This window comes from Phocoena phocoena, chromosome 3 (genome assembly GCF_963924675.1).
Source record: "Phocoena phocoena chromosome 3, mPhoPho1.1, whole genome shotgun sequence".
Classification (NCBI taxonomy): Eukaryota; Metazoa; Chordata; class Mammalia; order Artiodactyla; family Phocoenidae; genus Phocoena; species Phocoena phocoena.
In genome coordinates, this window is record NC_089221.1 from 67714961 (window position 1) to 67728509 (window position 13549).

The window sequence follows — 13549 nt, forward strand, 5'->3', positions numbered from 1 at the left end:
TCTAATGTGTCATGAATAAATAATTTAGTTTGCATTATGCATGTATATATTTATATGTATGTATATACATGTACATATATAAACATAATGAAGAAATATATCTATTTCAGAATATTACATTTTTAAAAGGTGTCAACAGTATAAAGTTACAAGGTTGAGTTGGTAAAGATCAGCCAAATTACTTTTTATTGGAGTATAGCTGCTTTACAATGTTGTTAGTTTCTGCTATACAGCAAAATGAATCAGCCACACATATACCTAAAGCCCCTCCTCCTTGGATTTCCTTCCCATTTAGGTCACCACAGAGCACTGAGTAGAGTTCCCTGTGCTACACAGTCTGGCCTCATTAGTTACCTATTTTATACATAGTACTGTATATATGTCAATCCCAATCTCCCACTCCATCCCACCCCCTCTCCTCCTTCCCTTGGTATCCATATGTTTGTTCTCTGTGTCTGTGTCTCTATTTCTGCTCTGCAAATAAGTTTATCTATACCATTTTTCTAGGTTCCACATATATGCATTAATATATGATATCTATTTTTCTCTTTCTGACTTACTTCATCTGTATGACAGTCTCTAGGTCCATCCATGTCTCTACAAATGACCCAATTTCACTTCTTTTTATGGCCAAGTAATATTCCATTGTATACATGTATCACATCTTCTTTACCCATTCCTCTGCTGATGGACATTTAGGTTGCTTCCATGTCCTGGCTATTGTAAATAGTGCTGCAATGAACACTGGGGTGCATGTATCATTTTGAATTACGGTTTTCTCAGGTTATATGCCCAGGAGTGGGATTGTTGGGTCATATAGTAGCTCTATTTTTAGTTTTTTAAGGAACCTCCATACTGTTCTCCATAGTGAGATCAGTCAAACTTTTATGTAACATTCCACATATCCATTTTAGACAGTTCACAGGTGCTTAATTGGATTATGTTACTATGTAACAGTACTTTTGCATAAGAACTCAATAATGGGGACTTCCCTGGTTGTGCAGTGGTTAAGAATCCACACTCCTAATGCAGCGGGCCCAGGTTTGATCCCTGGTCAGGGACCTAGATCCCACATGCATGCTGCAACCAAGAGTTTGCATGCCACAACTAAGGAGCCATGTGCCAAAACTAAGGATCCCATGTGCCACAACTAATGAGCCTGTGAGCTGCAACTCGACCCAGTGCAACCAAAATTTAAAAAAAAAGAACTCAATAATGATGATGATGGAAGAGAGTAGAGTGACGCTGTATCAATTGATCATTAAGGTCTCCCTTCTTCCAATCATTTTCTATGTATTTCTAAAATATTTGGGAGAAATGATTTTCTTAGTCACAGCACTATAATTTTTGGCTGTTTTTCTAAGAAATATAACATTTGTCCTTGTTAGGATTTTTATTCAGGAAATAGGTACATATTTTTCTCGATGTCCTCTAAAAACAGTGCAGGAGACGTGAGCTAGACATAAAGAAAACATTCCTGACAGCGTGAGCTGTTAAACTTTAGAATAAATTATAACTTTTGGAAGGTTAGAGGACTTTAAAAATGAGATGAATCATCATCTTAATATCATAGCATAAAAACATATAAGAAATGTCATTCAAGATCAGACCAGTGTCTACCCAGCTGCTGCCACATAAATACCTGGAATGTAGTAGTTTCCATCCAAAATATTCACCTTAAAGGAATATAACTCAAGTATTGTTAGTTTCACTGCATATATTTCTTGAGGTGTGAATTTAATCCACCTTATTCATCTTTTTATCCAGCACAACCTCTTTTAAGATATCAGAAGAAATTTCCTTATTCTTTTTCCTACCTATGCCATTCAGGCTTTGTGGAAAGTTTCACCATTAACTAATTTTAATGCATTAGTTAATTCATCTGATAAATATAATTTGAAAGATCATTAATCAGAGTTTATAACATAGAAGGAACTGAGTTATGCATTCTATGAACTCAATATAAATGGCACCTTTTCAGTCTGATCTCTGTATTTATCAGTTAATAACTGCATTCAGTTGTGAGAACAGAGACCCATAACACAGTCGTCAACCAAGACAGGGAATTCTTTTTTAAAAGAATATACAAAAATACACTGAAGTCTGGGAATGGCACAAGTCCATTGTATCATCAGGACTCTGGATTCTTCCATTCTTCCACTTAGCCTTCTGTAGGATATACTTATTGTGTCATGGTCATAAGAGAGCAGCTAAAGCACCACCCTTCACATTTGCATTCCAGGAAGGAGGAAGAAAAAAGGCAAAGGGCAAAAACAACCCACAGAATGGGAAAAAATATTTGCAAATGATGAGTTAGACAAGGGATTAATCTCCAAAATTTACAAACAGCTCAATATCAAAAAAGAACAAAAAACCCAAACAAAAAGTGGGCAGAAGACCTAAATAGACATTTCTGCAAAGAAGACATACAGATGTCCAAGAGGCACATGAAAAGATGCTCAACATCACTAATTATTGGAGAAATACAAATCAAAACTACAATGAGATATCACCTCACACCAGTCAGAATTGGCCATCATCAAAAAGTCTACAAACAATAAATGCTAGAGAGAGTGTGGGGAAAAGGGAACACTCCTACACTGTTGGTGGGAATGTAAATTGTACAGTCACTATGGAAGGTTCCTTAAAAAGCTAAAAATACAGCTACCATATGATCCAGCAACCCCACTCCTGGGCATATATCCAGAGAAAAACATGGTCAGAAAGGATACATGCACCCCAATGTTCACTGCAGTGCTGTTTATGATAGCCAAGACATGGAAGCAATCTAAATGTCCATCAACAGATGAATGGATAAAGAATATGTGATACATAAATACAATGGAATATTACTCAGCCATTAAAAAGAATGAAATAATGCCATTTGCAGCAACATGGGATGGACTTGGAGATTATCATACTAAGTGAAGTAAGTCAGACAAAGACAAAAATCATGTGATATCACTTATATGCAGAATCTAAAAAAATGATACAAATGAACTTATTTACAAAATAGAAACAGACTCACAGACTTAGAGAACGAATTTATGGTTGCCAAGTGGGGAAGGGTAAGGGTGAGGGATAGATTGGGAGTTTGTAATTCACATATACACACTGCTATATTTAAAATAGATAACCAACAAGGACCTACTGTACAGCACAGGGAACTCTGTTTAATTCTCTGTAATATACTAAATGGGAAAAGAATTTGAAAAGAATAGATACATATATATATATATATATAAAACTGCTTCACTTTGCTGTACAACTGAAACTAACACAACATTGTTAATCAACTATACTCCAATATAAAATTTAAAAAAAACCCTGCCTGCCAGACATCAGCCTCCTTTTAAAGAATCTTTGCCCATAGTGTACCCAACAAATTTGACCAGAACTTAATCACATGGACACCTGTACTACTGCAAGGTGGCTGGGGAATATCATTACTAATTTGGGAATATTTCTTCCTCAAATAAATCAGAGTCCTGTTGAGAAGGAAGCAAATTAAGCAAATTAATGGATATTAGATAAGAAATGAAAGGTTTATGCCACATTCCTTACATATGCAGGCTATGTTCATTGGATTGAACTTTCTCACCATTCCCAAACTAAATATTTATTTTCATATTTCCTTCCTTTTGCTTGTTCTTTGCTACTTATTCCCTCTAACTAAAACGTGCTTACCCTGTTCACTAAGTTGAAATCTTAACTGTTTTCAAAAGCACATTTCAGATAGCACCTTTATGAAACCTTTTTCACCTTCTTTCTCAAAGTTCATTATTCTCTCTTCTACATCGTCTCCTAAAGGTTTTCTTCTTCTCATACTGTGCTTACACAGATTAATTTGAATTATAACAGTTTTACATTTTGTATTCCCTTTGGATATATTTTTTATGGCTGCTTTTTTTTTTTTTTTTTTTTTTTTTTGCGGTACACAGGCCTCTCACTGTTGTGGCCTCTCCCGTTGCGAAGCACAGGCTCCGGACGCGCAGGCCCAGCGGCCATGGCTCACGGGCCCAGCCGCTCCGCGGCACGTGGGATCCTCCAAGACCGGGGCACGAACCTGTGTCCCCTGCATCGGCAGGCGGACTCTCAACCACTGCACCACCAGGGAAGCCCCTATGGCTGCTTTTTAAAAATCGAATTAAAATACACATAAAAATTTACCATCTTAAATATTTTTAAGTGTACAGACCAGTGGTATTAAATACATTCATACTGTTGTGCAGCCGTCACCATCATCCATGCCCGTAACTCTTGTAAATCTGAAATTCTGTACCTATTCAACAATAACTCCCCCTTTTCCCCTCCCCCCGGGCCCTGGGCATCACCATTCTATTTTCTGTCTCTATGATTCTTGACTAATCTAAGTACTTCATATAAGTAGAATCATACAGTATTTGTCTTTTTGTGACTGGTTTATTTCACTTAGCAGAATGTCCTGAAGGTTCACCCAAGTTGTAGCATGAGTCAGAATTTCCTTCCTTTCAGATATTTTTAACTCTTAGAGATCAAGGACACATTCTACTTATTCTTGTGTTACGTATCGGTGCCTTAACTATAGTAGTTATTCAATGTATATGCTAAATTAAACATATAGATCTCAGTTTAAATAGTTTAGTCAGGGAGACAACCTGTTTTCATAAATAACATAATAAAAGAAAGAAACTGGGAATGGTCTGACAGAGGGATTATTACATTTGTATAAAGGGCAGTGTAAGTTATCTCTGTGTTAAAGGTTTACACTACATGTATATATTCCCTATTGCCTTGATCATTTTGGACTTAACGTTTGTCATTGATGTTGCAGTTCCTGACTTCAGATTTTTGTTTCCTCAGCTATTCTCTTTATCCACATTTTCTTCAATCTGCTTCAATTTATGACATCTCCTTTGTTCATAAATATGTACTATTCTCTCATAGTGGAACAAGAAACCATTTTTTTTTCTTGATCTTAATTTGCTCTTTACCTGCATGGATTTTAAATCTTATGTTTACTAACTCTGGTTATTTTCTGTTTGCCTTCAAGATCTAGTCTTCTATCTTTCTCCACTATGAATGCATTACATCAATGGATTCCTGAGGCTTCAGGTGTCCCTTAGGTCTGGCAAAGAGGAAATTAAAGGGAAAAGGGAGAATAAAAGTGGAGTATTCATTCTTCCAACTCCCTCCCTGGGAGGTTAGTTTAGTCCCTTGACTAAAAGTCACTACTCCTTTCAAGACATCTGGGTTTCTGTAACTATTCTATCCTCCTATCCTTAGGGCTTAAGTGTGGTGACAGCTTAGCCATGGTTCCCCCCAAATCTGCTCCCACCACTATAATCATTCCCTTTATAGACAAACTCTTTTAAATTTTGATGGGAACCAACTCCACCCATTTCTTCATCATAAATTCCTTCCCTAAAGCGTTGCAATCTGGATTACCTTCTTTTCTCTCCTTTTTAGGAAAATCACTTATTGCTACTTGACAACAAGGACAGATAGAACTCTGAAGATTTATTCCAAGACAAAAATCCTTCCCTTTAGAGGAACAGTGCTCATTAGAACATCTGTGAGAGAGGAAGTGGATGAAAACCTTGGATAAGGTCATAAGTATATGACAGATCAGTGTAAGATTAACCCTATTTATTATCTATCAGAGGAAAGCAAGGCAATGTGGTCAAGTTATTTGAAATAATTTAAAGCTTTTACACTAACATATTTGAATTGGATGAAAGCATTTTCATACATTCTACGAGAGCATGCTCTTTAAAAACTAGCGCTTGGCTATACCATTTATTATCTAGATCAATCAATGGAGAAATTAGTGAATTTATTAAAATATGTATCATTCAATCTCATTAACTACAAAGTAATATTTACCCTAGAGCCCTGACAAGATTTTAAATTGTAGGTAAATTATCATAGTACCTAAAATATGTAAGAGTTAAATATCTTAGATAATACCACATAAATGTTTGATTAGTTTTAATTCTAATGCACTTTAAAATTCTATTGAATTTTCTTATTTAAGTAATGTAACAAACTAATCACCAAAATGAAAACTATAAAATATTAACTTGTGATTAATTTTATGACATATTATTTGATGGTATTAGATATTATAACTAAATTAACTGGATAACTTAAAGAAATTTAGCCAAATTATTCTATATCTGTAATTGGGTTTTTTGAATGATAGTGAGAATAATATAAAAGTAAATTAGAGTCTTGATCTGACTCTGTTTTTACTGCATAGATATGGTCAATAGAAAACACTGGTAGGAGATAAAATAAAATAAAGACTAACTAAATTTTTAAAATCCTCTTTTCATGTGTATCACTAATATAATAGTTTCAGACTAATTAACAGCAATTTGCCTTTACCTATTTTGACCTGGTTCCTCATTTCTCTTATTTTCTCCTTTGAGAACTACATGAGGAATGTACCTGGGGAACAATACCTAAAAGATACACATGGAATGCTAATTGTAGTTACCCTTGGGTGGTAGGTTTTCAGGTGGTTTTATTATTGTCCTTTTTGTTCATTTGTACTTCTAATTTTATCTACAAAGAATATATGTTCCTTGGAAAATTAAAATAGAAATAATCCAAACCCCCAAATGCTAAGTTTATTAATATCTTATCACAATATTATATATACATATGCAAACCAGTCAGAACTAGACCTGAGCTGTCTCTTCCTATTAAAGGCAACGTTTCAGTTTCACTGATTTTAGAATACACTTGAGCTTAACTTGATTTAATTTACAACACACTGCTGAGTACCTATTATGTGCCCTACATTTCCTGCAAAGCCCTGAACAAGGATGAGGAGGTGCAGTCTCTACCTTAAAGGCAGTCACAAAGATATCATGAATTGTGGTACAAAGTCAGAGAAGAACGAAGTCTACTCTAGGATTGTACCAATTAAAGCACAGAAGAGGCTATTATTACTTTTCTACTTTTTGGAGGTGAAGGATTTTAACAAGGTAGCAATATTTTTCGGAATCTTTAAGGATGAGTAAAATCTTAGCATATAAAAAGGATAGAACAGCATAGAAAGGATGCGAGGATTTTTTTTTTTTTTGCGATACTCAGGCCTCTCACTGTTGTGGCCTCCCCTGTTGTGGAGCACAGGCTCCGGATGCGCAGGCTCAGCGGCCATGGCTCACGGGCCCAGCCGCTCCGCGGCACGTGGGATCCTCCCAGACTGGGGCACGAACCCGTGTCCCCTGCATCGGCAGGCGGACTCTCAACCACTGCACCACCAGAGAAGCCCAATGTGAGGATTTTTAATTTGGAGAAAAGAATATTCAGGTGACAGTACATTTTGGTGCCCTTCAAATATGAGAATGACTATTATATGGAAGAGACTACAGATGCATTCTATGTTGCTTTAGCCAGCAGGACTAGGACATATTTTTGTTTTTATTGGCCATTGTTGGTTACCTCTGTGATTTATGTCAATGCCTTGAGAAAATACAAAACTTACAAACACAGTATTGTTAATTAAGAAAATATGCGCCAATTTATGAATAGCACTTTTTGACGTGGTTTCCAGGAATTCATTTTGTTCTCAATATAGAAGTTGCCTTTATATATACATGTAAATTAAATCAACCTGCCTTGGTTTAATATGTTTATTAAGAGTGTGCATCTTTGCTCTTAGTTTTATTTGCAAAGTGACATGATGTCAATTGTCTGTAACATTATGGATGTAAATGGATACAAGAAAATTGGAAATTATTATTGAGTAAAATCTACTGAACAATTTATGTCAATAAATGTAAAGACAGTCTGGCAGATCTTTCTCTTTCTGCTATTTTCATCAATGAACTTAATAGAGAGTGAAATCAGAGTCAGAAAACTGTCAAAGGGAGAGATAAGAAAGTTTACTACAGTGAGAAATCAACTATGAAAGTTAAATCCTGTGTTACGAAGTTCACAAACAGATGAAAGTTTAAAGACAATAAAATACCCAGGGTTATGGACCTAAGCTTGAATGTGGGAATTTGGGTAAGTTTTGTGATTTGTGAGCTTCCATTTGTGCCTCTTAAAGGTGAAAAAAAAAAAAAATAGAGTCTACTTGGAACTAAGAAAGAAGAACCCTACAAAGAGTAAGCTGACCCCATGGGAACAAAGTGTTTGATTTGAATGGAATGTATTCAGTATGCTTTTGTTTTTATTTGTCTCTTGCCAGAAAGATTTCACAGTCTGCAGTTTAGGAGACATAAAATGAAAGAACATGGCTCTTGGAGAAGGGAGTACTTCCTTCAAAATCAATTACAGATAAGCATAATTATTGAACTTGGATATGTTAGAATTCTGACAGAATGCAGTGCTATGAATTTTTTTATTGAAGATCAACTTTTATGTTTTGCAAATCTCTTAAACTATGATTAGAAAATATCCTACAAAGATGGACAGAGCATAATGAAATTTGCTGTTAGCTAATGTTATTGCTGTAACTGGGACTAAATATCCTGAATATTCAAACATTTATATTTTATAAATTTTGACAAAGAAATACCAAATGTTGGTACTGTTCTAGGTACTAAAAAGATGAGACAAAGAATAAAATAGTAGATATTGAAGGGCAGTACCATAGTTGTAGAGGGCATAAGAGATTAGACCGAATTCATTCAACAATTACTTATGGGCTGCTAACTTCCCATCATCATTCTGGGTTCTGGGGACAGACTAAGAAACATGAACAAAAGAAACAAAACAAATGATCATAAAACTTATTGCTAAGGGAAGAGTCAGAGGGCATTACATGTAAAGAACTTAATTTGATGGCAAGAGGATTAAAAAAAAGAAGTCTCAGAAATCTAACCACTTCCATTTGCTCAGTGAAACGGGAATGAAGATAATCAGTAGAGAGTATGGGAGAAGACTGTTGATAGTGTGAGGACAGAAAGGAAGGTGTGAAGTACCCATCTAAGAAAGGGTAGTAGGATTGGTTGGAAGCACCAAAGACCTATTTAAGGTTTGTGATCATAAATTGACTTAGAGCATACTTGTATGTATTTCTTCAAGCAAATGTAGAATACAAAATTAGGTTAAACCAGAGTTGGGATTTTTCTCAGAAAATATAATGGAGGGAGATAAAGAAAGATGTGGAGGGTCTGTGCACAGGAGTAATAATAATGATTGGTGTAGAATGTGAGTCAGATAAGGAGGGGGTTGAGGAATAATAGGGTTGAGGAGGAATAAAAAGATGGTAGGATCAAAGAATTGGAGGTTTTCATGGAGTCAAAGAATTTTTGTAATTAGGACGCTAGAGAGAGTGAGCTGAAAGATAAAATGTTATAAATGGAAAGTTGGATGCTCAAGATTGAGAGTATGGAGTTGTAGAGCTCTAGTAAAAAGTTCTAGAGCCTGATTGTGGGAATGAATTGACTGAGGAAAGGAGAAGAACAGTATCATTTTTAATGAGAAAGTCAAAGTTGCCAAAAACCAGGATTTTGCCAAGATCAGCCGCAGAGAAGTTGAAATAATCAGAAAGTATTTGCACTGATCCTAGGCCATACTTTGAGAGAACTAATATAATGTAAACCTGTAATGTTCACATAACTTTACTCACTATTTTTTTTTCTTAAAATCAAAGCACATAAAACTATTCTAACGCACTAGGCATTCAAATCTATTAATATACACACATATACATATGCATGTATCTCAAATATCGTAATATGAGGTGCTCTTTTTCTTGAGCCAAGTCTAACATTGGCATGGGAACACAAAGGGAAAATCATTCTGACTCTGGAAAGCTTGCAGATTATAGTAACTCTTTATTCTAGATTTTCTTGAATATTATGTAGAAGTAAGTACAGCATACATCCCTCATCAAAACTTCTTAAAACTTCTATTCATTAATTTTTTGTCCATTCAGTTTTTCCTAACTTCTTTTCCCATCTGTGCTAGTATACTTCTTTTTTAATTCTCTCATACTCTTCACTGTGTGGTCACCCTGATGAAGCTGTAAGGCAACCTGGAACTCTTAGTACTTCTGCCATTTGTATCTTCCCCTCTTTATGCAGTGCAGGTCATACATTTTATTTAAAAGGCATGCGAGGCAAAAAGTTATAAGCACTTATACTTTCATGTATTTAGTCTCTGTCAAATATCTTTATGTATACCTAATATGCATAAATATTTATTTGTATGTGTCAGAGGCTGAAAGCTTATTTAAAGACATGAGATACAATGATTTACTTCAATTGTTGAGAATCAGAACTGTGGGGGAGGAAAGCTTCATTTAATGATAGATCTTCATGGGTTGCATATTCAGGTAAGTTTGGGAACATGACTGTAAATAAATGAATGAGGAATCGAGTTTGACATTTGCATGATAAAATATGAAGCACATTTTCAATAATTTCAGTGATCCCCTAAATATCATTCAGAAATGTTAGCTGACCTAAATTTGCATTTGGCTAATGACTTTCTCTGCAAAGCATATGACAAGCTGTCACTGCCATAACTCTAGTAATACATCAATAAATTCTACCTGAGTTTTTATATATCTATACCTAAAGCAATGGAAAAAGTCCCTGGGTAGAATAGAAATTGACACAATCTCTTACAGACTCAAGAGAGAATATTAATCTTTGAAACATTCATGTATAATATTTGACTAGAATGCAAAATGTAGGGCTGTATATATCTGTTTAATAAATAACATTTAGCTGTATCCTATGGTAAAAATCCTCATTTATTATTTTTGGGTATAAACAAAATAACCTTCAGAAGTCTATAACAAAGCTTTTCTGTAAAAATACTTGCAAAGCAAAAGGGTTTCAATAGGCAAGCATTCTTTCCTTTTCCCCCCTAAACACAGTTAAACCCTTAGTAAACAACGCTAATGTGTTTCTCCCATATCTGCTTTGGTTTTTCAATGGCAAATTATTAACGGGAAATAGATACGAGAAAAAAATCTTGAAATACATATTTCAATTTTTAACTCCAATGCTGTGAATTGAAATTCTTATTAATTTATGTACTTGAATAGCTATTAGCTTATAATTAGGTGTTCTGATCATTGAATGACATGAGATCATTTTAAACTGATCTTTCATAAATGGTTTGGCATTTGCATGGAAAATCAGCACTGAATAGGTGAGGGTCTAACGCTGTAGGCAGAGATTATTTGATTTCAAGAAAATGAAGCAACACAAGGGAGCTCAAACAAAAAAGGAGAAATACTTGGTAGGTGCATACCATATCATCCAAAGGCATAAAAAGAAGCCGGGTCTTCCCAGGGCCTAGAGTTAGGCAGTTGCCATACATTCATATCTTCTTTTTCTCTCATGTACACCTCTGTGGCTCTATCACAGTCTTTCATCTCTGCTAAACTTTACACATCTACTTCGTTTACTCTCTCTTTCTAGACCAACTCCTTTAGCTTACTCACAACTGGCCTACATATGGCTCTCCTAGTGGAGGCTTTCACACAGCCTCTAGTTCAAGGGCTCAACAGAGTCAAACTAGATCCTATGAGTTGCAAATTCAGCAGCCTCATCAGGTGAGTACCCCAGAACCAATGAACTGTGACATGGAGAGGGGTACACAAAGGGTAATGGAGGGAGGTCACATTGGGAGCGCACTCTCTCAGAATGGCCCAAGGCCAGTGGCACAGAAGATTAAAAATCCCATCTATTTGCTATTTTGCAAAGGTCTAGAGAGTCTCTTGGCCCATATACCCTTCCACAGTTTCCTTCAGAACTCCCCAGAATTCCTATTCAGAAATCAATTCCTTTTTTGGGAAAGCATATTCTCTCAGAAATTCAAAAATCTTAGAGGAAGGTTACATGTGCTAAAACAGAACTGAAAAATACATGTTCATTTGAAGGAACTCAGTCATCTGCTTATAATAGTTATAACTGCAAGGAACTTGAGAGATCATCTAATCTCACTCCTTGTTTTATAGGCGAGGGAAGTAAGGTGCAGAAGTTTAAGGGATTGCCCAAGTCCATGTGGTTGGTTGTTTTTTTTTTAAAGGTCAAGGCTATAGTCCAGTTTCTACTGTACCAAAGTCTTTCCTTTTTAACAATACAGTTTGACCAGTGTACCAAGGAAATTGAAATTTTGTTGTATTGGAAGTTCCTGTATTAGTTTTCTATTGCTACTATAACATATTACAACAATTATGTGGCTTAAAACACAAATTTACTATCTTGCAATTCTGGAGATCAGAAGTCTGATGTGGGTCTCACTGGGCTAAAACCAAGGTGTCAGCAGGGCTGGCTCCTTTATGGAGGCTCCAGGGGAGAATCCATTTCCTTGCCTTTTCTAGCTTCTAAAGGCTGCCCACACGCTGTCTGAAGGCCCCTTCCATCTTCAAAGCCAACAATGTCAGGTTGAATTCTTTCACATCTAAACACTCCAGTCTCTGCATGCATCCTCATATCTCCTTCTCATCCTCTTCCAATTTTAAAGACTGTTGTGATTGTATTGAGCCCAACCAGATAATACAGGAAAATCTTTCTATTTTAAGGTCAGCTGATTAGTAACCTTAATTCCATCTGAAACACTAATTCCCCTTTGCTATACAATCAAATATATTCACAGATTTGGGGGATTAGGACATGGAAATGTTTGGCAGGGGTGGGGTGGGGGTGTGGGAGACCTATTATTCTGCATCAAAGGAGATGATCCTTAAAATGGGTCAGAGAGATGGAGAGATGCTTATCAGGGAAGAGGTGGGTGGTCTGGAAGACATTCTCCTTGGTTTCTGCTGCAGCTGCCATCTGGGTCCTCTTCCAGCCTTCTGAAGTTTCTCTATCACTTTAGTTAGCCCCACATCCTTCTACTGTACCTCCTAAATATAAGCCTTTCTCAAGATTCAATTTCAGGCCATATATTAAGTTACATCTGTCAGAAAATTTACCTAAGTTCAGAAGGTCCTCCTACACCCTTATCCAGCCAGTCATCAAATCCTCTTTATATTACTTCTCATTACTAACCATTTCTTATTCCAGCCCAGTGACTGATTCTCTCCAGTTATTTGTGGGAAAAATTAGTATCTCTATTTGTTTATGTGGAAAAACAAAGAGATAATTGCTTTGGTGACTTCACATAACCTAGAGCAATAAGACAGTGACACAGCTGAGAATAGAGTTCAGTTCCTCAACTTTCAATTCATGTTTCCTACAAAGCATAACTCACCAACCAGAAAAAAAAAAGTCCCATATGAATTAAACATCCTTCTTTGAATTGAAATAGTTTTTCTTTCCAACATCAACACCTTCACCACAGGATATTCTGTGAACTGAAAAGAAAGACCCTGTGCTAATGCTGTGTCACGATAACACTACAGCAGGCATATTAACTTCTCGTTGGAGAGCTATTTAACTTGAATAGAATCTGAGCAGTTACAACGGTAGGAAGATTTTATGTAACCCTCATTTTTCTATTAATGAAAGCTCTACTGCCTTTTAGATCTGAAAAGGCAAGACCTCTGCCATTAAAAGAAAAAAATCAGTTATCTGGAAGACATATTCACAAGCAGTTAGCAAATACTGCATTGGCTTTTACATGATACTAGGCCACAGAAGAGGTG